General features: G+C 34.2%; 1 protein-coding gene across 1 annotated transcript in view; it reads right to left on the bottom strand.

The window, feature by feature from the left end:
• Positions 1 to 14,461, bottom strand: part of LOC125068211 (cationic amino acid transporter 3) — a 49,287-nt gene extending 34,826 nt beyond the window's left edge. The window contains exon 1 of the mRNA XM_047677272.1: positions 14,342 to 14,461. The gene's annotated coding sequence lies outside the window, so the exon portion shown is untranslated. The remainder of the gene's footprint in view (positions 1 to 14,341) is intronic.
• Between the last annotated feature and the right edge of the window lie 5,567 nt (positions 14,462 to 20,028).

Here is a 20,028-nt window from a genome sequence, read left to right as displayed (position 1 = left end):
ACTACACAGACGCTAATTCTTATAAGAATTTGTGTTGTGTTGTGACTGCACTCCATCACTATACTCTATGAAACGTCATCATCATAAGCTTTTGTCTCTGGTTACAGGTTTAGTGCTGAGAGTATTACAAGAAATATAACTTGTTAGACTTTTGCCATCAGCCATTTGCTTGAATCACGCATTACATTGAGATGAGGCTTTATTGTACTCCGCTGGAACCTGCATTCCGGAAAGCATGGTAATAAATATACCGCTAGGGGTAAGGAAGAAAAAAGACAGCACCAAAATGATACTTTTGGAGAATGAAATTTAAAGTCAAGTAAAACCTCATTTTTCAAAAGTTTTTTTTTTCACTGCCGATATGTATTTGATAACTAATGCAGGTGAATAAATACTGCCAAGTTGCAGACACTGGGCTTCTGCTGTATTCAACACATAAACCCTATAAATTTTAGTGGCTTAACCCGGAGCTTGAACTTCGGACCCGAATAATCAACCCAATATACCAACTAGCCGGACACACGGATACATACTTATAATAATCGTAATAAATTTATGACTTAAAATCCTGCCTTCGCTATGCGTTTTGTCAAGTGGTTTAGAGGTAGGTCTTTATAGATAAATTAATACATAAGATTATTATTGCAGTTTTGTACAATTTATTAATTTCATAACACGATTATTTAAAAAAATATATATGATTTATGATTTATAAACGATTTAAAAGAGACGGTGCAAAATGTACATGTCTTATTTATGACTTGAATGTCGTATTAACTCGTAATTCATTTCGCTACGACAAATAAATTAATCAATTGTTTTTAATTGTTGTTAATTTATATTGTTATTTAATCATATATATAATTAACAAAGGTATTTAACCATACTTTCTGATGTAAGAAACGATGATCCTATCATGCACAAATTATAATAAGTTAGTTTAATCCTTAATTCAGTGAAAATAAGATTGGTTTTTAGTTGCCATCGCCGTTCACTCGTCTCGGCGGTGAACACTGGTCTATACCTACATTTGGAAATATTTTAGTTCGCATAAATAAGCTGAGACGATCGAAGCATTACTAGAAAAAATCTTCGTAATTTCCCAAAATATAAACCAACTAACCAAACTAACCATGTATTCTGTATTATAACGAAACAAATAACACTTTTCGATATGTTTATAACTTGTAAGAGTTTAGAAGTACATTGGAATCTCTTAAGTAGCGTTTTCAAGGTTTGGTATTTAAACACCACTTAGTTACCTTATGTCGTCATAGTGTATATCAGAAAAATATGAACGCCAATTATTATCTATACTTATATTATCAATACAAAAGTAAGTCTGTCTGTCTGTTTCTACTAACCACTTAATCGAATTTGATGCAATCGAACTCGAAGCAACGACGTAGACTTTTCCTTTTAATTCCTGACTGCCAACCCTTAAAACGCAACCGAAGCCGCGTGCGACAACTAGTTTAATCATAAATATTAGTGTAATTCAAGGGCCAATTTTTTGTATTAAAAACTGCTGGGCTAAGTGATCCTAGATTTGGAACTTCCATAATGGCTCCCTACCCATTATAACCATAAACGTAACAGCCAGTATATGTTATATGTACCACTACCTGCCTGATCTCCCATTGAGGTTGGGAACCCATTCTACCACGCTGCTCTAATGCAGAATTTCATTAAAATAAGACATAAACGCGATGTTTTTCTTCACCGTCAACCTCCTCGGTCCGCAATCATTGGTTAAGATGCACGCGTTCTAACCAGTGGACCATCTCGGCTGATGATAATAACCATGCTGTAGAGGATACTAAGCACCTGAAAATTCTGTAGCGACCGGGTTTGAACTCGCAATTTTCTACTAAGATTCACACATATATGTATATTAAAGAGAAAGTTATCAGTTATTACCACTCGTTATGGATAGTTTATCAACTCGTAGAAGTGTATTTGATAACATTGAAGAGTTTTGATTATTGAAGCCGCTTTATCGCGAAGGATAATAAAGTCTTTAAATACTTTAGATTTTGTACAAAGTAAAATGAAGCGCTGCAAAGCTTAAAAATCGGCGCTACACTAAATTTGCATCATTGTGCTGATTCTCCATTGGTTGATTTCGGAATGGTGATTGGAACACATCGGCCGTATTGAGACGTGTTGATATTGATTTGATTTTTTAATTAAAATTGTATTTTCTGTTGTATTTATGTCACTAAACGTTGTCAGCAATACAAGTGGGTAATATATTTGAATATCAATATGAATCGGTTTAGAAATCGCTATGTTTTAAATAAATAAATAATTGATATTAATATTCTATTTCAAGGAGAGAAACCCGTATTTCTTACTTCTACGATCGCCGAACAACGATGGATAGTTCTGACCTTGATCATATCAAAACGTTCTTGATTAGTCGGAGGAAAACAGTTCCGTAACAAGCAACCACCTTTATGCAACGAGACCATGGAATATATTTGTTATTTCTTTTGCTTGACGATCGTTGCTTGGTGCCTTTGCTCAAGTCCGTTTACGCTCGTATCACGTACTCGTTTCATATTAGAGTGAGAACTCTAAGCAGCAGCACTTATCCAGTTTGAAGGGTCGGTAAGCCAATTTAAAGGGACAAGGGCAGCGATTACAATAAATAAAAGAGATGTGTCATGTGCGACACAGTTACAATGAAGTCGCTTTCGATATATATGTATTATGTTATTAAATAACAGATCCATTGGAATTATTTTATTCCAATACATAAACAACAAGAAATGAAATTTGTTATTAAAAATTAAGTGTAATGGTGCAAAAAGCTCATCAAAAGTACACACAACACCTCGCCTTATTGCCTCCACTGGTGACAGGAGGGCTGGTTCGTTTTTAGCCCAGATGATCGGAATTGCGATTTAACGGGGAAATGCTGCTAGCATACTTGCCACCATTGCACGCGGTCAAGATTTATACACTAACTATTTTTAATTCATATTTGTATATATTTGACCACTTAATGTTATCAATTCTTATGTTAATAAATTTAATAGTTTGGTCTGTATTTACTATATTTAATTAGTAAATTAAATATATATAAAACCGTAAATACATAAAGAAAGATAAAGAGTGGGAAAGGTCGGAGGGGGGTCATACCCGTTTTCCTTACGTAACGATATCTACCAGTCGACTCTGCCGTCATCTGCGTAAAAGAACTTCGTTCCAAAGAATGATTATATCTTTACTCATACTTAGGTTACAAAATATTCAGCTGGGGAGATCCTTTTAAATTATAAAGCTAACTTGTGTTAGAGTCTCTGCCACATATAAAATCAGTAGGTATGATTATGACTTATTAAATACTAGGAAATATAGTTACAGAATTGGTTTGAATATGGCCATGAACTCAAAAGCACACAAGCCATGCGTATACTTAAAATAATTACAGTATATGTTGTACGTGCAAGTGATTACACGTATAATTATGATAATTATATTTATAATTATGAATCACATGAAGTTTACTAATTATTTATTTTATTTAACAAGAGACGATTACAATACGAGGACTCTAAATAAGTCTTACTGGTCTAGTCGCCCGAATATAACAGTGAAGATTATATATACCCATGTTTTTCATTATCGTCCTCGTTGTTGTCGATTATCGTTCTTATTTTTTTCTGTATATATATATATATGTCGGCGCAGCAATAACACCAGATGTTTAAGAACACGTGCATCTCGGCTCGGAAACAACAACAGGTGTTAACAAACACGTGCAAGTGCAACAAAAGTTGTTTACAATCGCTTATCGCTCAACAAATCAGGCGAGGTGGGGGACGACCTGATATAAGCCGACGTACTAGGCGGCCGAGCACCTTTGGAACGATAGCACTAGCTCCGTTCACACCTCTTAATTGTGATATTGGTCACTCCTGAATTGTTTCTAGCTTAAATTGTTTTCTTATTAGTAAATTAGTAAAATTAATAATAATTTGTTAAAGTGGTTAAGTTTCTTTAACATTAAATTTGTTGATATTAATGTTTTTCAAATTAATAGTCAAAGTAGTTAAATTTGTCGGATACTAAATTACTAATTTATGTTAAATTCGTGATTTATTATAATTTATAATTATTATTTTAACTATCAATTATTTTGTAATAAATTGCCTTTTCTCATTATTTTTGGTAGTTTTCAGTGAAATTATGCCTGAGGACGAACGTCCATGTTCACCTATTTTACAAAACGTTACGGCCTCAGCCGAAATCAGAAGTGGGATGGACCTTGGGAACTCTTCAGGTCCATCAGCCCGCACAAAAGGAAATGGAAATAACCAGGCTCTGTCTGCTTTGGCCAGTATTATAGAGAACTTAACGTGGCAACAGCAGTTAAGTATGGATGCTAATCGAGAATTTCTAGCAGGAATTTCTCAGTCTGCCAAACGACTGAGATTAAGAAACAATAGGGACGACACCATGCTTTGTTTTAAATGTGGTAAAATGGGACATGTACAAGCCAATTGTAACAAAAGTGATAAGAAAATTACTGATCTGAAACCTTTGCTTAGCACAACTACTACAAGTGAATCCCTGAGCCGAACTGAACGCCCTAGGCCAACGTGCAGCTACTGTAATAAAATTGGCCACACCGAGTCTGTCTGTTTTAAGATTAAAATTGGAGATGAAACCGAAAAGGTTAATTTAGCCAGGGAACAAGAAGAAATTTTAACTCCAATGGACGTTAATATTAAGTGGTGCAGCTCGTTCCTTACTAAGACGTTCCGTCAGTCAATCTGTTCCAGGTAAACGAGAAGATTATCCTTTAATGCTTAAAGGTATTGGCAATGACAGTATTCCAATTTTGTCCTGCCAGAGGATCAATGCGACTTGCGATATAAATGGCATTTTTGTGGAAGTTGCCTTTCACATTGTGGAAGACCATGAAATACCCTGTGGTCTATTGATAGGCGCAGAAATAGTGAAGGGTACAGGCTTAATTGTGGTCATAACTGAGGCTGGTGCTACGATAATGAGACAGTCAACCATTCTTAATATAAATGTGATTGAAGACTCCTTTACAGATTTGGGCACTGATTTGACGGATGCAAATGAAATATGTGAATTAAAAAAGGTACTATCAAAATACAGCGAGATATTTACTACAGGTATTCCAAAAAAACAAGTTACCACAGGAAGTCTAGAAATTCAGTTGAAGGATCCAACTAAAGTAGTGTCAAGAAGACCATATCGAATGGCCCCAGCTGAAAGACAAAAATTAAAAGATATTATTAATGAATTAATAGGTCCTGGAATAGTCAGGATTATGCTAGTCCTGTGATTCTCGTGAAGAAGAAGAATGGGGAGGAGCGAATGTGCACTGACTACCAAGAATTGAATAAAAATACTATTCCCATAAAGTTTCCACTACCAATAATTTCAGATCAAATTGACAGGTTGTCAGATGCCGCCTATTTCATCAGTCTAGATATGGCTCAAGGCTTCTACCAAATTTCCATCAAAGAAGAATCGATACCTAAGACAGCTTTTATTACACCTGATGGTTTATACGAATACGTGAGGATGCCGTTTGGTTTGATGAATGCTCCAGCTGTATTTCAACGTGGTATAATGGCTGCATTACGACCCTATTAGATAACATCTTAGTTTACATGGATGATGTATTGATAAAATAGGGGAAGGTTCGTCCAAGTCCAAGAAAGATAGAGGCTTTAGAAAAATCACCAATTCCTATAAACGTAAAACAGGTACGTCAATTTTGTGGTTTGGCTGGTTATTTCAGACGCTTTATTCCGTCCTTCTCCGAACGCTTAATTCCTCTCTATAATTTAATAAAAAAGGACGCTAAATTTCAATGGACAGCAGAATGCGAAAGTGCTAGACTTGATATCATTCGTCGATTAACTTCGGCACCGGTTTTAACTATTTTTCAAGATGGACTCCCCATCGAACTCCACACAAACGCTAGCAGCACTGGGTTGGGAGCAGTCCTTATCCAAATACAGGATGGACGACAGCATGTTATTGGTTATATGAGTATGCGAACTACTGAACCCGAAAGTCATTACCACTCCTACGAGTTGGAAACTCTTGCTATAGTAAGAGCAATAAAACATTTTAGACAATATCTGTACGGTAGGTTCTTTACAATTGTAACTGACTGCAACTCCATAAAGTCGTCTTCCAGCAAACATGAGCTTTTACCCAGAATCCATAGATGGTGGTCATTTCTGCAACATTATGATTTCAAAATAGAATATCGCCAAGGAAGCCGAATGAAACATGCTGATTTCTTTAGCCGCAACCTTATAGTTTGCATTTCCCTGGCGCAAAATGTTGACACATGGTTGAAGATTGAGCAAAGGAGAGATGCAGAGTTAGCTCAAATCATAAAAAAGTTGGAACACAATGAGGAAATAAGTAAGTACCGAATTAACAATTCTGTTTTAGAATACAGTTACGATGAAGAAGAACCTGTAAGTAGAAAGTGGAAGAAAGTGGTGCCAAAATCATATCAATGGAGTATTATTAATGCCTACCACACTACGCTTAAACATTTTGGATGGGAAAAGACTCTTAGTAAGATTCGAGAAGATTACTGGTTTCCTGAGATGTCCACAACTGTAAGGTGTTTCGTAGATAATTGTGTGATATGCAAAACTAGTAAAGGACCTTCAGGAGCCAAACAGGTAGAAATGTTTCCCATAGATAAGAAATCTATTCCCTTTGATACTGTTCACATAGACATGACTGGTCATCTTACCAAAAGAAATATCAAGCATGAATATGTTGTAGTGATTATAGACGCTTACACTAAATTTGTAACTTTAACTTACGCGACTAATAAAACCGCTCACTCTATGCTACAAGCTCTTAAACATGTTGTATCCCTGTTTGCAAATTGCACAGTAATCTTTACATAGTATAAAACAAAGTCGCTTTCTCTGTCCCTATGTTCCTTTGTATGATTAAATCTTTAAAACTACGCAACGGATTTTGATGCGGTTTTTATTAATAGATATAGTGATTCGAGAGGAAGGTTTTTGTATATAATACATAGACAATATAGTTAAGTAACACTGATAATGTTAAAAGTTTCTAATGTGATATCGTAAATTTATACATTTTTTGCGCTTACATTGTAAACGCTGGCTGACTCCTACTAGATCAAAATAATGTACTACAAAATTATACACCTTAAAAATGTCTACAAAAAAGTTCGCGATGGTATATGTCTATCTCTTAAAGATAACCCACAATAAACATTTTTTATCGTTTCCTTTTTATGAGAAATAATGGCTTATTTTCGAAGCGAATTTAAGCAATATAGCATTAATCCTTATCCAATTGGGTACCTTAAATAAATTGTGCATTCAATATGGATCAATATGGCCCTTTACAGCATGTAATTCAAATGAATATTTTCGAAGATATTACAGTTTTAAAACGCAGGAACATAGCGGTTTGTATTTCCTAATGAGTGAAAGTATTTAATCGTTTCTTGATATTTAAGGCCTAAAGAGCCAAATAGATGTTAGCATTTCGTATACAGGTTAGACGGGAAGTCTGTCATTTTGAAGTTAGAAGGAAATTTATTTTTGGGCTACTGATTAAAAATGAGTTGATTCGCATTTAAGCGTTTCTGGGTATTCTACCCTATGGCTGAAATACACACCAACGTGGTATACAAAGAGGTATTACATTAACGTAACATTTTAAGCTAATTTTTAAATATATATTCATATTCTACGCGGGCAAAGCCGCGGGTAACAGTTAGTAAAGGTATAAACCTTGAATTTTTTTTTCATTCATTTACTTCTTAATTTATTTACTTAATTAATTTTCTTAATTTATTTATTTATTTATTTAATTTATTTATTTTTTAATTAATTTATTTATTTTTTAATTTATTTATTTGTAAAAAGTCATGTAAGTGTCATGTAAGTTGAGGACAGGGGCCTCCTTACAATGAGTAACTAAGTAGAGGACAGGGGCCTCCTTAGTTTTATAATGAGTAACGTAAGTTGAGGACAGGGGCCTCCTTACGAAGTAACTAAGTAGAGGACAGGGGCCTCCTTACTTTTATAATGAGTAACGTAAGTAGAGGACAGGGGCCTCCTTACGAAGTGACTAAGTAGAGGACAGGGGCCTCCTTACGAAGTAAATTAAATTGAGGACAGGGGCCTCCTTACATAGATGCTAATGACAGCTTTTGACGATTAATACCATGCATTTGCCATTCTTGGTTTACCGTGTTGTTGTTGTTGTTGTCTGTAAGCAGGTCGAAGGCGACCATCATGCAGAATGGCCGTGTCGGCGCAGCAATAACACCAGATGTTTAAGAACACGTGCATCTCGGCTCGGAAACAACAACAGGTGTTAACAAACACGTGCAAGTGCAACAAAAGTTGTTTACAATCGCTTATCGCTCAACAAATCAGGCGAGGTGGGGGACGACCTGATATAAGCCGACGTACTAGGCGGCCGAGCACCTTTGGAACGATAGCACTAGCTCCGTTCACACCTCTTAATTGTGATATTGGTCACTCCTGAATTGTTTCTAGCTTAAATTGTTTTCTTATTAGTAAATTAGTAAAATTAATAATAATTTGTTAAAGTGGTTAAGTTTCTTTAACATTAAATTTGTTGATATTAATGTTTTTCAAATTAATAGTCAAAGTAGTTAAATTTGTCGGATACTAAATTACTAATTTATGTTAAATTCGTGATTTATTATAATTTATAATTATTATTTTAACTATCAATTATTTTGTAATAAATTGCCTTTTCTCATTATTTTTGGTAGTTTTCAGTGAAATTATGCCTGAGGACGAACGTCCATGTTCACCTATTTTACAAAACGTTACGGCCTCAGCCGAAATATATATAGAAAAAAATAATGTATATAAAGAAACAGTACTTACGCCTTTATTATATCTGTATGATTAATTAATTGCGGAAGAAAAACATACGATTTTTAAGCAAAAAAATATTCACGAATGCTGGATGCATGAACAAGGTATTAAGTACACAGCTTGCGGTATGCGGATATAACATATTATAAATTAATTTAACGTAATATTATACTCATGTAATATTATGGAGGCAAGTTTAAATTGTGGTTTTTTTTTCATGCAAAAACTACTGAACCTATTAGTATAAAACTTAGATTCAATAGTATGTCTATAACAACATATATAGAATAGAATTGTATGTCTTTTGCCAACAGTTAAAGCGCTTTCGCCACGGTGTATATCCGTCTTCAATATGCCAGTCAAAGTAACCGTTTTTACATTTGATCTTTATTTTACATAACTTTTTGTACGTCATGAACTCCTATCAAAATAAAATGTATCTAGTTTTAAGATACGCAGGTGGGCTAATGGGCCACCTTATTGTGAGTAGGCACCACCGCCCATAGATATAGGGGCTCTAAGAAATATTGACCATTCCTTACATCAACAATGCGCCAACAATTTTGGGACCTAAGATGTTGTCCCTTGTGTCTGTAATTGCACTGACTTACCCTTCAAACCGAAACACAACAATACTGAGTATTACTACTGATTGTCGAATATGATCAGTGGATGGTACTTATCCAGACGGGTCAAAGTACCACCAAGTAAATAAATTTTCGATGACGAATAAGTAAGTAAGTAAGTTTAATGCTTCAGCATATTGAATGATTTTGACTTTGATTACTTTGATTACTCAACTATATAAACCAGATATATAACAAATTACTAAATATAATAGACATGCTGATCCTTCAAAGATTTTTTTCCAGCACACCAAGTAAGAAAATAATTCAAGGTAAATAAGATACGCCAAACATATAGAATAATTATTTACTTCGTAATTTAGCTTGCAACATTGAAAATCAAATAAAACATTTATAATAATCTAATAGCTTACATTTATATAAAATTTAAATTACTGTATAGAGTAAAAACCACACTATTCATTTATAATTCGCATAAATTTTCATAAATATTCTCGATACACACAAATCAATATAGGAAAATAATTGATTTCCGCGTTTTAACATCCGAAACCGATTGGTACATCTTAACAGTTTTATTATTCCTTTCAATTTAATACTCCGTATATATTTACAATTTATACATTTTACACATAAGTTGAATCTACAAATCTACCTCTCTAAAGATGAATACGTGACCTTGAATTCACATTATATCGTTGGAGGAGATCTAAAATAATCCATCTATCCATTATGGATTCGTCAAAAAATGGCGTTTTGAGTGTCTATGAAATGGTCATCGTGCAATTGGAAGTAACATCAAGTGAAAATAAAAATGTATTAATCAAGAACTGTTTGTATTGCGTGCTTGATTGGTTTCGTGCAAGTCTGGGTAAACCAAACACTCATCGTAAATTCTCCCTCCAAACAGCAATATTTGGTATTGTTGTGTTCCAGTTTGAAAGATGAGCCAATTACAGGCACAAGGGACAAGGGTCTTGGTACTTATCACCAGGTAGCCCATTTTTTTATAATATAGAAGGCTATATTATATAAAAAAAACGCTATTAGCAAATTGCAAGGAGTATTTAAATCAAAGGTTTGTTTATCTCTACACGTTCTGCCATTGGAATAGACGTTATTACATTCAGTAAATTAGTTTAATTAATCAGTCCAAGAAATAAATTAAATTCATTCAAGGGTGTCGCCACCATAAAAGTGGCAATAATTAAAAATAAATGCAGATATATTCTTAAAAATCATTCGAGACCGCAACAAACAGTCGCATAAAAACTGTTGATTGTTTGACCTTCATAACAGACGAAACAAATCGCAGCGTCACGATTGCATGCCTTTATAAGAATGCCCAGGAGATCGAACGTGAGACTCTACTATGTCAATTGTATTAGAATAATAACCTACTGGGAGACAATTCTATTAATTTATACGTACGCTATAATATTCCTTACGAAAATAAACCTCAAGTGAATAATAACTAGGAAAAAATCTTCTAATTTACAATGATTACGACGCGATCCCGATTTTATTCCGTTCCAGCCTCGACTAAACGATAACGACTATATTTAGGTTCGATTACGATTAAATAAGAATCTTGTTGTAGAATTTCCCTGATTACAGTAATAATACTAATTAATTCAGTGACTAAAACACGTGAAACTTAAAGTAAAGCCGGTCTAACTCAGTAAGTCACCGAGTTTACACGTGCTAAATTAATTGTGTGTATATGAATTATACTTGTGCTCGGCGGTGAAGGAAAACATCGTAAGAATCCCAAATATTTCTGATGACATTCTGCCGCATATAATCCATGCCGCTTTGTAACAGCGCCTGTCTCTTACTGTTCTCTATCTGTATCTCTAACTGTTCAAATGAACCGTAAATCATATTTTAGGGCGGGCCTCATCATTTTTTATGTTAGTACCAGAGATAGATGGATAAGGGCCCCGGTGCGGTGGTGCTAAAGTCAGTCCTCTGCCGTCACATTAAATGTGGGTAAACTTATATCAATCAGCCTTTTAACTGATATTAAAAATTCTATTAGAAGGCAGTGAAAGCAAGTCAAGCAAAAGAAAATAACTATAAATAAGGCACTGCGGGCCTCCTTACTTTTGAGGACCTTTAAATTGAAGAATGGGTCTGTGTCATATGTCCAACATCGTGATCCAATTTATATTAGTTAATTGCCACAATGGGTTGTTGACCACTTCCTATTAGGTCGCCCATTAAATAACCGAGGGCCAATACTGACCTTGCGACTTTCACATCGCTAAGCGGTTCGTAGACCTTCGAGCTATCAATACGCGCACACACATTCATCACATATAATTAAAAAATGGCGTCAAATAGTTTGCCCTACACGATGCAGGTAAACTAATTTTTACCACATTTTGACAAAGATACAATAGTATTCAGCAAATTGCCACCACGTTGCCAACCATAAGATCTGAGTTATGTGACTGATTGTAATTATATTATTGACTTATTAATTATTTATAGACACGCGGCGGCAACATTGCACACGGCAAACGTCAAACGACAAATCTAAAACGAAACGTTGCAATAATATTGCTGAGAAAAAAAAAACTAGAATATATAAAGGCGCACTTGTTGCTTCCACGGGTGACAACAATGTTGATTAACTTATTGGAATTGCTATTCAACGGAAAAATAATGTCAGCATACCATACCGCCAAGTAAACTAGAGACGCCACCACCAAGGACTGTGTGCCTAATACTTAGTATTGTTAAATTCTGGTTAGAAGAGTGAGTTAGCCAGTGTAACTACAGGCACAATGGATAGAATATAGTTAGAAATAGGGTAATGGTGCAGCGATTTAATAGATGGTTAATAATTATTGCGGTTTTTAAATTAACATGGTTATTTTTATTACTAAAAGTTTTTGAAATGAATGTCTTGTTCACGAGGCTGAAGTTTCGTAGATAATGTCAAAATGTCGAGCTTCCCTAAATAAAAATAAAAAACATGGTAAATATCCCGTTTCAAATACTTTTTAGTAGTTATTGCAGTATCGATATATGTTGGTCGAGGTCACCACATACCATTATTTTGAGAAAAAAAACCTACGCGATCGAGATGATTTTAGCTGCCTCGACTGTCTAGTAGCTAGTTTATAAGGTAATATGTTATTAGTGTTGTTCCGCAGTGATAATCTCAGTAGTAGACTATTTCAGACAGCACGTTAAGCCGTTAGTCCATCACTTGATCTCTCCTGTCGTGGATTACCGTCTCATGGGATTATGAGTGCGCCTGTATTGGCACACACACATATGCGTTGTAATATCGATGTACTTCCGTTGTCGAAATCAATCGTCAGGACATAAATTATTTTACGTTTCACATTTACTTATATACGTAATATTATATAAAAGTTTATATAAGGTTTCATAATTCTTAGTAGACACTAATTTAATTATAAAAATATTATATAATACAGTAAAAGCAACATTATCGTTGATTATATTTAAGTGTTATATACATAATTCCGTTATAAATAAATTAAAGAACCGAAACCTGATGCGAAAAATTAGGCTAAAGTTATATATATTCGAAATTTCAACGTTATATTCCATTCAAGAAGTTGTGTTATGTTAACTTTACGACATAAATTAAATTTATGATGACCGATTATATTTAACAACGGTAATTTAAAGTCGCACATAAAAACATTGGTTCCTTTTTACCACCAAATAATTCGATACAATATATAATTATTATATATATATATCCTTCATAAAAATCAAATATTACTAACTCCACTTTTATTTATTCAGCCAAAGTTAAAAATATTTATTGAATATAGGAGCGTTACACTTGCTTATTGAACGTAAAAAATCTTCGGAAATAAACACCTCGGACCTGAGAAGAACCGGCGAAAGAAACTAAGCGGGATTTTTATTTAATGCCATATTTTTCTATTATACTTCTTATTTTAGCATTAGCACCCTGTAAATTTTCCCACTGCTGGGCTAAAGGCCACCTCTCCCTTTGAGGAGAAGGTTTGGAGCATATTCCACCATGCTGCTCCAATGCGGGTTGGCGGAATACACATGTGGCAGAATTTCGTTGAAATTAGACACATGCAGGTTTCCTTACGATGTTTTTCTTCACCGCCGAGCACGAGATGAATTATAAACACAAATTAAGCACATGAAAATTCAGTGGTGCCTGCCTGGGTTTGAACCCGAAATCATCGGTTAAGATGTACGCGTTCTAACCACTGGACCATCTCGGCCATACTTCTTATACAATAATAAAAAAATATTATTGGAAAGAGCCAGGCGACTATATAATCTTGTATTGAAACCGCATTATTAATCTATGTATTTTGACCATGAGGTTTAAATTGAATTACAGTCACTAAGCAATAATGAATGCTTGATATTCCAATTTATAAATCAAGAACATGAATTTACTCTTGTCCCGTGAAGTCTAAAGTGAAACCGCAAAACGCAACTACTTATATAATAATATTCTACATTAAAACCTTCTTCGAAAAACGCTGTATTTTCTGGTTTACAGCAGGCATTATAAAAAGGTCTACTCAGAAAGAAGGTCTAATATTAAGTTTAATGGTTTTTAAATAGTTTATATTGAGCATGAGTTGATCGAGATTTAAATAAATTAATTCGTTATTATGAACACAAGTATTAATATGACAAAAGAATATTATTAACTTATAACAACAGTTGATTTCTCCAAAAACATTTTTATAGAAATTCATGACTGTGAACTAAAAATATTCCAAAATTTCTAGTAAAGTACAATATACATATAAACACACACAGACACACACACACGTAAAACCTTACCTTTTTATCGGAACACTAAAAATGGAAACACTAGTATATTTTGAAAACTGAAATTGTGTACAAATGTCGTCACGCGCGATTATCCACCATATTTATTAAACCGCGACCAGCGCTCGCGCATTCAATCCACTGACTGAACGTTACTCGCGTTCGTTTTGCAGGTGAGAGTTTGTGTATATTTCGTTTGTAATATTTTTAAACCTGCATTGTTAGGGTGATTTTCCAACGTGATAATTGGCAATTTCAATTGCACTACAAAGTCACACTTGTAGAATTACTTTGTTTACAACTTAATGTTATTACAGAAACTGTTGGCAACAAAATCAAAATCAAAATATACTTTATTCAAGTAGGCTTTTACAAGCCCTTTTGAATCGCCATTTAACAAACTATTTAAAGTAAAGCTACCACCGCTTCGGAATTTAGATTCTACCGAGAAGAACCGGCAAGAAACTCAGTAGTAACAACGCGTGCTGACCCTAAAATTGGCAATGTTTCTTTCCTGACACTGTTTTAGTAGTGAACATTCTTTGACCCTTTACTGGGCAGGGGACTAACTACTGGTTAATCAGTGGTATTTTCTCCCTCAAAGTGGAATCCTATGACATCGCTTAACGATAACACTCAATTCCATTCGCTTTCAACTTTAAGAACCTCGTATTATTTCGCCACTCCTCATATCTTTTATTATATAACTTATATATATTTTTTTAATCGTACGTACTTATACGTATATATATTACGTTTGAAATAGATAACGTATTAACTATAGTATGTAGCATCGGCAAAATTCAAATTAAGTGCGTCTACAAAATCGTCAATCTTTATAAATTTTGAACCTTCAAAAAAAGAGCGTACCCGTCCTTAAAGGCCGGCAACGTAAGCCCCCCGGTGTTGCCGATGTCCATGGGCGGTGGTAAAGACTATCCATCAGGTGAGCCTCTAAAAAAAAAATCTTATGTGAAAATTATCATTATATAAACGTAATAATTTGTAATGTCATATATCTTAATTGGCGTTTTTTTTTTAATTTGTCGATGCTACATTTGTATTATATATTTATCGTATATAAGCGATATAGATTAAAAACACAAGAATATAAATGACTTTAAACAATTTATCTACTAAAAACCTAAAATAGTTCTAATTACAAATTTATGTTAACATGAATAAATCACCAAACCATACATATTCAAGTAAACTACTTACTCAGTTGAGCTTACACATCCAAATAAAACACAACGAACACTTTTAACAAATAACAAGTCGCGCCAATATTGACCTTAATGATCGCACCCAAAAAAAAATGGCGGTTTAATTCGGTTTCGCGCGCTTTTGTTTTATTTTTATTTTTTAATTTATTTGTTCTAGCCAGTTGTATGGATAAATCAATCTCCTAAATATATTATATATACTGCTGCCGTACTGTATTTCAAAATTGTGTAACTTGATTATTAGTTTGTATGTCCAATAATTAAGAAACAAAGACAAGATATATTGACATAGACATTATTGCTTTAGAATTACATAGAATTGTTTTGTTCCAGGCGGAAAGAAGAGGAAAGTGTAATTATTCTATCTCACTTACCCAATGAGCCAATATAATTGCAGGTATAAGAGACATAACATCTTAGTATCCAAGATTGGCGGCGCATTGGCGCTTTTTTACGGTGTCTATGTCTATCACTTACCATCATGGTGATTCTACCAATATTATAACAAAGATATATGCTACCGACACTGCCTTCATAGTTTTGTAGCTAGCTGCAGATCTCTATGTCTTTTTCTCGTCAAGGCATTCTTAATAACAGTTAATACTTTTAAAGTTGTGTGTGTTTACTTACCTGGGAACCTATTTTTTTTTATATATATACTGTCCGGACATACATATGACTCCACTCCACCTGATGGTAAGTGGAAGTGGAGTCCAAACGCGAAGACGACTAGTACAGTCAGCTAGAATGAGCTGCACCAGTCACCCTCGCTATGCCAGCCCACAAGATGCCTCTCCACGCCCCATTTGAAGGCACCCAGGTTATAAGAGGAGGGAAACACGTGTGCTGGTAAAGAGTTCCATTTTTAGGCGGTGCGACAAATAAAAGAGTGGCCAAATTTCTTTGTGCGCGATGGAATCGATGTCACAGTTGGGCGGTGACATCGCGAGCCAGCACGCGTAGATCTGTGAAGGAAAGGGGAAGCAGGAATTAAAGGGGAGAGAAGAATTCCTCAGAGCACTCGCCGTGATACAGTCGAAAACGCGCATGTTGATCATGATGATATTGCGCATGCAATCTCAGGTTGAGGTTTGTCGTCCCGTTAACACCCCCCCCCAACAGGTCTGTGTGGAGAGCTAGAATGAACCTGTGCTTACTCACCCACTGTGCATTATAATATCTCTCGTGCATTTATATATTCCTTTAAATTGAAACGCACGGTCAATTCGCCTATATTTTGCACGTTCACTCGTAGTATTTATGTGTTTAATATATTTTATTTTATTTTTATAAATAAAAATATTCTTATTCCAACAAAAAGTACACGAATAACACGTTAACACATTTATTAGCGGAATCCACTTTATGTACACAGTCAAAATAATATAATATAAAGTATATTCCATAGTTGATAGTTTCTACTATTTTCTGAGGAAATATTTCGTTTTTTTTTTTTTAAGTTTTACGAAATCTCGTGACTTATGTTATTATCTATACTTATATCATAAATGCGAAAGAATCTCCGTCTCTCTGTCTGTTGCTCTTTCACTGAACCAAATTTGATAAAGTACGAAGCAAGCTTGAATCCAGAGAAAGGACATATGTCACTTTATATACCCAACACCTGACGAGCAATCACTTAATCGCGAGCGAAGCCGCAGCGTCAACTAGTTTTATACATACGAGTTGATTCTTGTGACATCTTTAGAACATATATTAGACGAGATGTCCTGTATAAAAATGCACTAACAAAATGTGTAAACTTTTAGTGTGGACGTTATATTTTCATAAATTACACTCAAAATAAAATTGTAAATTATTTATTAACATGTGTTCATTACTTATTTGCATGTATTTTACCTCAAAAATATAGTCATAGGCTGCTAGAACGTCAATCAGACGGAACTTGAAAGAGATCAGGCGCAGGTTCAATGCCTTAATGAATTATCCAAGGCCTGAGCCACCTGTGATGTGATTAACACTGTCAACTCCGAAATGCTAATTATATTTTATTGACAGCAATAAATCCAAACACTGTTTTTATACCAACCCAAAAATTTGGAACCTTGATCTACAGTGATATAAACTTAACCGACTTATTACTTACGACGAGATTGTATAATATTCCGAACCGTTGGTAACGTTTGACGATATAAAACAATGAATTAAATTAAAAAAATATTTTGATTTGATAATAAAACAAAAGTTTAAGTAAAGGATGGTATATGATACTACGAAGTATAATACTGTATACTTTGAACTCAGATATTAAATAAATGTACCTTAAGGGCCATGTTTAAGCTGTCGATATGATATAGGACCTTAACATTAGGACGAGTCAATAATAATAAAATGTATATAACGCCTGATAATATTTTATAGCTATATGTAAATCTATTATATTGCTCTGGTTACTTATAAGGCGATAAGGTTACTTTAAAATAAGCTATTATTAGTAAAAGATCTAGAGAACAAATTTTATATGATGGCTCAGTTCCATAAACACTTTAATAATAAGCCTATATAAATATTTTATTTATATATATAAAGTTTAACGATTAGGGCGTCGTCGGCATAGTACAGGTGGTCAGCACAGTCATGTTTCGCGACCACAATCATTCTAATTAATCAGTCGTAAGAAATTCCAAATATTTTGATAAAGATAACGTTTACATTCTGTAAATGAGAAAAGATAAAATATTTTCTACACGAAAAAGTAACATTCTGTACAACCGTTCTAACGCGCGCTCAGGATTCGGCAGTGTTATTCTGTAAGAACTCACTTCGTTAAAAAATATATTTTGATGGGTTATCTTTTAAAAAACCAGGGCTGGGACTTGCCACAAAGTCCCAGCCCTGTAAGTAATTTTAAGTAAATAAATAAAATCATATGAATTGATTCAGGATATAAACTGTCGCTATGCCGATAGAAGACAGACAGATATTTCTAAAGCATGTCGATAAGAATGTTAATAGCGGCTATTGCATTGATTACATCAAGATCCAGAGGCTTAGCGTATAGAAAATGAGGGTCTTAATCAGAGATCGCTAATTGAATTCTGACGTTTCTGACGACAAGTATTGTTCTTATCTGTTAATTACAGTTTTCCGTACTTTTTGTAATTAGTGTTTAAGAGTATTTCTTTGCAGTGAAGTTCTTCGCGTAGAACACATTAAATACTTATATTGGAGATTGGAAAGTTTGAAAAAAATATACATTATATTAAGTATATAGAGTTACTTGGTGGTTAATCTCATGCAACTGTATTGCTAGTAACTATAAAAACAAATTATTTTCTTTCAACGTTTGAATTTTTATTTGTAAAACACAGATCTCAAAATATCAACATTTTACAATACAAATACTCTTTACTGTACACAACATTACAAAAAAAAAGTTATGCTATAAGTAAATAAAGGAAGGTGTACAAAGGCGGTCTTATCGTTTAAAGCGATCTCTTCCAGACACACTTTGGGCATAAGACTCGACAAAGCAACAGCGGTTTGCAAGTGTATACCAATCAGATTAAAGTACATATACTTATAGAAAAATATACGATCTATACTATATACATATATTCATTAATAATCATGATAAATAAATAAATTGTTTTCAGACAAGTTTCATAACGATTTTATTTGTTTTTAAGGCATATTTGTGGACACAATGAAATAATATCGTTTTCCGTCTCGAATTTTTAAATTTGGACTGATAATTATTGTTTTAATAATTATAAATAGCCAGTATATAATCGTTTTTATAAATCAGTATAAAAAAATAAATTTTAATTAATGCTTTTTTTAAATTAATTTTTGAAATATTTTTACTTGGTGGTAGGGCTTTGTGCAAGCCCGCCTGGGTAGGTACCACCCACTCATCAGATATTCTACCGCCAAATAACAGTACAGTGTATTGTTGTGTTCCGGTTAGAAGGGTGAGTGAGCCAGTGTAATCACAGGCACAAGGGACATAACATCTTAGTTCCCAAGGTTGGTGGCGCATAGGTGATGTAAGGAATGGTTAATATTTCTTACAGCGCCTTTGTCTATGGGCGGTGGTGACCACTTACCATCAGGTGGCCCATGTGCTCGTCCGCCAACCAATGCCATAAAAAAAAAGTTGCACTTTTGACTTATTTTGAAAAAAAATAAAAAAAACGTGATAACTCAAAATTATTCACTTCTGCATTATACATATGGCTGTTAAAATTATCGCAAATAGTCACCCCTATCACCTCCTAACGGGAATACGTCGAATTACCAATAATATTCCAAATAAATACGTATGGCTTATTTAGCGACAGGCGTGGGGGGGCCGTGTTTTTATATGCCATTTGCAACATGAGTGTTACGAGAAAGTCTTAAATAAAGAGAAAGATTTAGAGTAGAAGGCAGAATTATTAACGGTAGTATTAAAAGTGAGATTTTATTGGATTCATAAACAGAGCCGTCTCAAGCTGTGCTGGGGCCCTT

This window comes from Vanessa atalanta, chromosome 13 (assembly GCF_905147765.1).
Source record: "Vanessa atalanta chromosome 13, ilVanAtal1.2, whole genome shotgun sequence".
Lineage (NCBI taxonomy): Eukaryota > Metazoa > Arthropoda > Insecta > Lepidoptera > Nymphalidae > Vanessa > Vanessa atalanta.
Note: the sequence above shows the minus strand (reverse complement) of the source record. Positions and strands in the feature narration are given on the sequence as shown.